Source organism: Saccopteryx leptura, chromosome 13, assembly GCF_036850995.1.
Source record: "Saccopteryx leptura isolate mSacLep1 chromosome 13, mSacLep1_pri_phased_curated, whole genome shotgun sequence".
In the NCBI taxonomy this organism is placed as follows: domain Eukaryota; kingdom Metazoa; phylum Chordata; class Mammalia; order Chiroptera; family Emballonuridae; genus Saccopteryx; species Saccopteryx leptura.
In genome coordinates this window covers 16,211,959-16,220,886 of record NC_089515.1, presented here as the reverse complement: position 1 = coordinate 16,220,886, position 8,928 = coordinate 16,211,959, and positions in this window count along the sequence as shown.

Sequence of the window (8,928 nt, the reverse complement as noted above, 5' to 3'; positions counted from 1 at the left end):
GGTGCTGGGGATGGCTCCTTGGCCTCTGCCCCAGGCGCTAGAGTGGCTCTGGTCACAGCAGAGCAACGCCCCAGAGGGGCAGAGCATCGCCCCCTGGTGGGCAGAGCGTCGCCCCCTGGTGGGCGTGCCGGGTGGATCCCGGTCGGGCGCACGCGGGAGTCTGTCTGACTGTCTCTCCCCGTTTCCAGCTTCAGAAAAATACAAAAAAAAAAAAAAAAGTAAACCCTACAGACTTGCATTTGTGGGGTGAAACAGGCTGTCTGAATTCTCAGGTCAGGAGCGTCTCATGGTGGCCTGGGCCCTCACACCCTGAGGCACTTAGCTTACCTCTGTGGGCTCTCATTCTCTGCGGAGTTCAGCCCCCTCCACTTACCATCGTCCCTGGAGAAGGAGAGAGACAGAAATGCTGTGGCCCAGGTAATGGCAATCATCTGGAAAGCATTGCCATAGTAACAGGCCCACCCACTTTGTGCCAAGGGCTCCATTGGCCAGAGTGGAAATGCCTGTGGTTAAAACCAATGTAGTGGGATTTATAGTGACCATAGTTACTGGAGAAAGCGCGATGTTGTCCACTTTTTTTTTCCCAGTCCTCCTTTTTTCTAGGAGATTCTTATGCCTATAAGTTACCAGTAGCATAGTGGTTGAGGGGAGAGGCCATGATGTTTTATCCAATTATGCTTTAAAACAAAAGTACGTCCATAAATACAGACAACAGATGGCAATAGCCAGAGGGAAAGGGGGATGGAGGTGGGGGAAGGAGTGCAAACGGGGGTGGGGGGAGATGGGGCGGGGTGGGGGTGCACAACGTGGTGTGTAGATGGTGTTATGTTGAGTTGTACACTTGAAACCTGTATGGTTTGGCAAACCATGTCAACCCTATAAATTAAAAATGAAAATGTCCAACAGAGGTGCAGAGGTTGGTTCCCTATGTCATTGGGGGTGGGAAGGGGGGTTTGACTCTGAGCTACTTTGTCCCATCTCTGCTTCCTGAAGAGACTATGGCAGAGGGAGGGTCTTTCTGCCTGGCTTATGGTGTCCTCAATGCTGGCCAGCCAGGACCATAACCCAGATACAGGGCCACCTGCTCAGCACCCATGGCCAGACAAGATTGGCTGTATCCAGAGAGACGGATTTTCATAAAACCTCCAGCATTTTTCTCGCTGCGCCCCCTCGGCCTCGCCTCCCGCTTTCCCTCGCATCCCTTCCACCTGTCAGTCAGTGGTCTGACCGCGCTTAGAGAAACAGCGTGCAGAACGTGTGGGTTCGAACTGCTCCAGAAGGTAAGAGGCAGGAAAAGGTGCTTGGCCCACTTGGAAGAGGGAGATGAGCCTGAGACGTCCTAGAGGGGAAGACAAGGGAGAGGCAGCCGTCTCTCCGGCCTTCACACACTCTTCAGCATCTCATGGTGTCTTCTTAGAAAAAACCTTTGCCTCAGGCTTCCCTGAGGGAATAAGACTGTTATTGAGCCTCCATTTCCTTTCCTATGAGATGGAGAAATGGCAGGAGGCAGAGACCTCTGACCTGATCAGCTTCTTGCCCTAAAATCCTAGGATTCTGGTGGTTTGTACCTAACCAAGCACTCCACGCTGGGTGCCGGCAGCAAACTTCCTCCCAGATCTCGTGTCCAGGTTCCTCCGAGGGACATTCCTGAAGCTCCAGCGCTCCCAGCACAGACCATCGCAGAGGCGAGAGCAAGTCAAAGGTGGCGATTACCTGTCAGGGTGTGAACGTCAAACTTCCCTGTCATGTGTTCTCGGCTTTTGCAAATAGCTGAGGTGACTTCCCTGACTATGGAAGCGCCTGGTGAGTAAATATTTGAGAAACCCTAGGAAAGTGGAGCAAAGGTTGAACTTGAATAAAGGAGGAGATCGTATTTCTGAGATCTGTAACAAAGCCACTTCCTTAGACCCCAAAGCCACTCCTCTTAGAAAACCATGCACACAGGACTCCCAGGAGGCCGGGATGGGGCACTGACCTGGGCTTGCTGATGAGGATACTCTGCTCCTGTTTCTGAAAAGCTTTGTGTGAGGGGAAGAGCCCTCCGTCGCGGGACTCCACCTGCCTCTTATATATATATATATATATACTTCGGTTACCTGGTATTGATCCTGCTGCTGAAACTTCCCCTGGCCTGTGATGTTGCTTCTTTCCCTCACCTGTTCCCACCAGGAATGTGCCTTTGACACGTGAGCACTTACTTTTGACCATCTGGGGCTTCTAACAAATATTTTCCAACTCTCTTCTGGCGACAAATATAATCTGAAGTTTAGCAGATTGGTCTGCTGTAAATGCCAGATTGCAGATCTAAATATTTATCCTGTGGTCTTTGATCCTGCCTCTCAGATAAAGACCCCACCCCCTAATAAAGCCTTCCCAGGAAGAGCAAAAACTTCTAGAAAGTACTGGGGAGGCGGGAGAGCTGCCTGCTTCGGCTACTCAGTAATCAAACATACTAAATGACTGGCAGTGATGTCAATACTTCCGAAGCCACTTTTCAGAAAATTTTAAGTTTTCCAAAATCACCTTTACCGTCACAGTGTCTGAAACACTGGGCAAATAAAGAATGCGTCCTTGCCTTAATACAACTTTCTCTGCTGATTACGTACTTTTAACCCATGAGAATGATATGCATCCAAGCCAATGCAGGACCTGTGTGGAACGGGGGCTTGCTCTCCGGGTGGCTTCCCTAAAGGGCTGCAGGATGTCTCTCTGACTCCTCCACCCTCCTGAGCTTTTTGTCTGGAAAGAACAGAATCCCTCCCATTTCCTGTCATTTCCTGCTCTGGTCATGTTTACACTTCCCAAATAACCAGGCACTCAGAGTTACTCTCCCTGCTGTGAGCCCAGGAAACCTAACCAAGGCTGCAAATCAGAGGACAATGTCCTCAGAGGCTCCATGAGGGGGAAGGGCTTGCCTGCCTCCCCAGCCACGGATGCTCCTATCAGAGTTTCCCCCACACCGTCCTGGAGGAAGCCGTGTAGCAGTATGGTGGGGAGCGGAGGTTTGAAATGAGACCTAAACTGACTTGGACACGTTATGTACCGTCTGAACCTCAGTTTCGTCATTTGTATTTATTTGATGAGCTCAAGCAAGGATTGGGTGAAGTCATAGGTGTAGAGCACATGGCATCGTTCTCACGGTTGAACAACAATGAGAGAGTAGTAACAGTTTAATAATTAAGGGACTAGTGAGTGCTTCAGAAAAGATCACACAGTCCATTGGATGGATGCTATGTAAATCCTGAAGGACAAACTATTGCTATGACAGAACCAGGGGAACAGGTTAGAGACAGGGCTGTCTTCAAGTTCACCTGGAGCAGTTATAACATGCTCGCTGCTGCCACCAGCTAACACCTTTCGCTTATATTCTGTAGGCAGTAAGGCAGAGAACCTTTGCTTTAAATCAGTGTTGTCCAAGAAAAATAGAATGGGAGCCGCACTCTATTCAGAAATTTCCAGCAGACACATTTTAAAATGTAAAAGGATCAGATGAGATTAGTTACCTACTATAGTCTACACTTATGTCAACATGGACTCGGTATTTTTTAAATTGTGATTTCACATTATTTTCTTCATACTAAGTCTCCAAAATGTGGTATGTATTTTATACTTAAACATACTTCAATGCAGGCTGGCCTCGTTTCAAGTTCTCGGTAGGTACAGGTGCTAGTCCTGGCTGGTGCAGGTAGGCATCTTAACTCTGAGCTACCCTGCTAACATGCTGAGAGATAGTGATGTTTCTTTGGGATTGTTGAAGGTTCTGGAAATTTAGAACGGACACCTCTCTAGGGTGAACTTACACTTTCCATCCAATTCTTAAATGCTCTTGGGACATTCTTGCTGATTAAGGAGAAGTTTGGCTGTGTCACTGTGTCCCAGCCTTGTTCACATCATGACCCTGAGAACATTAGTGTTTCTATGACACACTGAAACCCCTAGATTAGGCCGCTTATGAGCACACCTGGCCACTCCGAGGGCTGAGGTGTCCGGATCTCTTAGCCCATCAGTGTCCAGTGCTTGTCAGTTGGGAGGCTCAGATCTAAGGCTGCAAGGCAGTTTGCTCTGGGTGGGTGTTGTCAGGGTCGGGGGGCACGTGTTTGGGGTTGGGAGAAGGTTTTATTGCAATCTGTGCACACACCGTTCTTGTCAAGCAAGTGCTCGTGCTTGAGTAACACTTCCTTCCCACAAAGAATGAGCGAGTGACCTCAAGAGCTCGGGTGTCGAAACCATTGTTGTCATTTACCCGAGTTGAGCAAAATGAGCTGCTACAGACACTGAGTTATGGGTCCAGCTTCACCCATGTGCACTGGGAAGTCCCATGAGGCAGGACTGACAGCAGAGTCCAGCGTAGAGCTGTGGGCACTCACAGGACAGCAGACAACTAAGCAGAAACAGCTGGCGGTTTGGTGGGCAGGAGTGCAGAGCTGAAAGTGTGGTGCATTGCTCCCTCCGGTTGAATGAAGCAAAGCTCTGTGCGGGAAATGAGCTCAGTGGCAGGAAGGACGTCCAGGCAGACAGGACACCCTTCTGAGAAGGGAAAAGTAGCTCTTGTTCTACCCTTGGCATCAGGCCTACGTGGCTGGCATTGGGTCTTGCTTCCTCTACGGCAGTGGTTCTTAATTTTCTTTGAGAGGCCAGTGAAAGTTTCAGAGAGCAAGGCACATATAAACACACGAGATTGCAAAGGGTTTATGAAATCGGTCGTACTCACAGATACATGGTCAAGCTCCACTCAAGACTGCCAGGACTCAAAATCCGACTCTGAGACTGTGCCACCTGGAAGCCACACGCCTTCAGCAAGTCACTTGGCCTCTCTTAGCATTTTCTCTTTTGCAAAAACAATAATAATAATTTTTTCACAGGGTTGCTGTAAGGTTAAACGAGATATTGCAGAGAAAGTGCTTAGCCCAGTGCCATCATAGTGTCCACGACCCTGATCATCTTAGAGACCTTCAGAAAGGAGCTGGCATGAAAACCCAAGATTTCTACCCTGTGAGGTGTACTTTGAGTGTCATTAGCCTTTGGAAACATCAGATAACTAAGGGAAGGGTGGGTATGGAATTCTGATAATTGGAATGGCCAATTATGGCCCCTTGTTAAGAGTTTCAAGAACTTCGCCCCTTCCTTTCACATCTCAGGGAAAGGGTGAACTTCAACATCAGCTCTGCCATGTGGAAAGCTAAAGGTCAGTCCATCACAGCTTTCTTTTGGCTCACTTTGTGCCATCACAATCTCCGCCCTGTAACAGCTCCCTGTAGGGAGGGACATCTCGCCTCCTTTCTTTCTGACCCATCATTAAGGTAACGCGAACTGACACAGCCTAGACCGCTGGGACTCTGCTTCCCTTTCCCCTTGGGTCGTGTTGCCTGACTTCTAAAGACTTGGCTTAGCTGTCAGCGCAGCCTAAATAAATGTGTTCCCTGTGCCCTTGTGCCCACTTACCCCAGCTATTCCAGACAGACGTCTTGTGCTATCCGTCTTTCTTCTTTGCCCTCGTCTGGAATGCTCACATTGAGCATTGCTGAATAATTATTCCATGATCTGGGACATAAAAGTGAAACTAAGAGACATTGATAAGAGTGTGGTGGTTACGGGGGGGAGGGGGGAAAGGGTGCCCTCACACACTCTTCGGCATCTCATGCTGTCTTCTTAGAAAAAACCTCTGTCTCAGGCTTCCCTGAGGGAATAAGACTGTTTATTGAGCCTTCATTTCCTTTCCTATGAGATGGAGAAATGGCAGGAGGCAGAGACCTCTGACCTGATCAGCTTCTTGCCCTAAAATCCTAGGATTCTGGTGAAACTGAATCCTAAGGGAAAGGGGGAGGGGGAGGGGCACAAAGAAAACTAGATAGAAGGTGACAGAGGACAATCTGACTTTGGGTGATGGGTATGCAACATAATTGAACTACAAGATAACCTAGACTTGTTATCTTTGAATATATGTATCCTGATTTATTGATGTTGCTCCATTAAAAAAATAAAATTATTTTTAAAAAAATTATTCCGTAATCTAAATCTGAGGACATAGTTAAAGCAGAGGGGGCCAGGGGTTTCGGGTGAAATCTGGATTCTGAGGGCACAGGTTTCATCAGGAGGAGGAATTCCACTTTTCTTTAGAAGGACCTCATTGGCTTCAGTGCTGTCTGGAATCTAGAAACACCACCTTAAGAACTTGAAATAATGTTTGGTGCCCTGACTGATTCCTATTCTCCCCCCGACACACCCACACACACACTCACATACACACACACACACAACCTGCTCTCAAATCTGCTTTGCAGCCAATTGTGATCTTTAAAAATGGGTTCTTTTTCATAGAAAAGTCACAAATCACTTGGCGTTACAAAATAGCCTGAAATTGTTTATATAATAATAATAATGATGATGATGATGATGATGCTTGGCCCCACCACCACCATCATGGCTCCATGACCAAGCTGTAGGATCTCAGGGAAAATGGTGAACCTTCTCTGAGCTTCCATGTTCTCATCTGTACAAACTGTAACCACCTGGCAGTTTTCCTGTGACAGCCAAATGAAGCCCTTGTCCCGGGGCCTGGCTCCCAATGGCCACTGAAGGCACTGTCCTCACTTATACCTCACAGGTGTGTTGGGAGACAGTCTGGAAGGGTTTGACACACTGGGAGGAGTCCTACCAACAGGGTGGTGTTATGTAAAGTTGGCTCCCTTACAAGGTCTGTCTTTTCCTGCTTTCGAAAATGGAGAAAACTTGGTTTTTATTTCAAGAGCCGCCAGCCCCTATCATATGAATGACCCTGAGTGCTCCCAGGCTCTGTTACAAAACTCTGGAATGTTGGCCTCTGGCCTTCTAGAACTCTTGTGTACAAAATGTGTGGTTCCCTTGCTCCTAGGAAGGGGGGCGCACACAAACCAACTGGGGCAGCATGTGTGAGTGTATCAGAGGCAAGCCGAGGCTATGGGGTCAGACTCTTCAACACGTCAGGCACTTTACCTATAAGTGACCTGAAAAGAACAGTTTGTACTTTCAAGGGGCAAGAGAATACCTGATCTCAAAAAAATTTTCTTTTCTATTGGATTATTTTTATTTTATTTTTTTAATTAATTTTTTTTAAGTGAGAGGAGGGGAGATAGAGAGACAGACTCTCCCCACATGTGCCCAGACAGAGATCCACCTAACAGCTCCCATCTGGGGCTGATGCTTGAACCAACTGAGCTATTCTCAGCACTGGAGGCCAACACTGACCAACTGAGCCACTGGCTACGAGAGGGGTAGAGAGAGAAAAGGGGGAGAGGAAGGGGGAGAAAAGCAGATGGTTGCTTCTCACATGTGCTGGGACTGGGGAACAAACCCAGCATGTCTGCATGCAGGGCCAATGCTCTACCCACTGAGGGAACTGGCTAGGGCCTTTTTTTTACTGAATTCTAACTGCATCTGGCTATGAGAAGGATGGAAGAGAAGGGTGTTTCAAAGAACACTGTGTGTGTGTGTGTGTGTGCATGTGTGTAGATGCTATAGAAAACAACGGCTTATCAAATGACAGTGAAGCATGTTAAGGTGCTGGGACCTAATGCGGGGACTTCCCTCCTCTGCTGAGTCGACATCTTACCCAAGCTAGTTCTTTCACCTGTTGGGGCCTCAGATACCTTCAAGAATCAAGGCTGCTGAGTCAGGTGATGCCCCTACTCTCCCCCACGCAGACCCGCATGGGTCGTCTGGCTGTGCGGCTCTGATTCACGTTTACATAAAGGAGAAGTGGGACCGTGAGTAGCAGCTCCCCCGGCTGTTGCCAAAGCACTGCTCTGGGACTTGGCCTGCCTGCCGATCTTGAGTAACACCTCTCTCCTAGAGCACGTCGTGAGTTCTACTCTGTGTCAAGCTGTCCTCTCAACCGCAGGGTCACCCTAGCCAAGGCTACCCCAGACACAGTCCCTTTTAACCTTCCCAGTACTTGCGCCCGTTGGAGGTAGGGCGGTGCTCGGAGCAGCGATACTGACAGTTGAGCTCCTAGTGTGGGCCCCAGACCACCAGCCTCCCCGTGACCAGGAGTTGTTAGAAATGCAGACTCTCGGGCCCAAAGCTAGACCTACGGAACCAGAAACTCTGGCACTGGCCCAGTAATCTGGCTGTGACAAGCTCTCCAGAGGATTGTGATGCTTGCAGAAGTTCGGGAGCCCCTGGCTTGGAGCACCCTGCTCTCGGGAAGGTGCAGAATCAGAAGGTGTTCACGACTGAGCCCAACTTTGCATTTATCCAATCAAGCGGGACTCGGGCCCCCAATTCCCATCGAACTGTATCTTCTTTAGCCTTGTCTTAGAAGCCCTTTTCTCTCGGGTATAAAGGCAGCCTCAGGGCTGCCTTTGCATTTAATACATTTATACTAGGGCTGTGCGGTGAGAAGTGACCCTTAAAGGGTTAATGCCCCTAAGACCTGGATAAGAATTTGACCTAAATAAAACCTCTTTGTCAATGCGGTAGCCAACTCCTGCACGTGGGAGTCAGCAGGAAGTGGTATTGGCTTCTAATTTTGAGATTGGCCACCTGACCAATTACAGTTAGAAGAAACCTAAATGCAGCATTTCCACGAATATCTGGTACACAGAAAGCATGCAAGTATCTAAGATCTGCGGGCGGTTAAATGAACGCTTAGCAATGCTGCAGCACCCTACGGGGCAGAGGCAAGGCAGTGTTTGTCTGTCTCCCCGGATCAGGTCTTGCCTTGATAACTGGTGTGGTTCTGAGCAATTCCTTTCACCTGAAAAGTCCTCATTGGCCTCACCTGTAAAATAGTAAACACACTCTCGAGGGCTCCCTTCACCTCCCCTCACCATTTTTGTTCAGCAATGCTGCCTCGTCGTCTTCAAGATTTTGGAATGGAGGATGGGGACTAATGATTTCCAAATGGAAAGAGGGAGTAGGATAGAGGCTGAATGGTGATGCAATGCAACC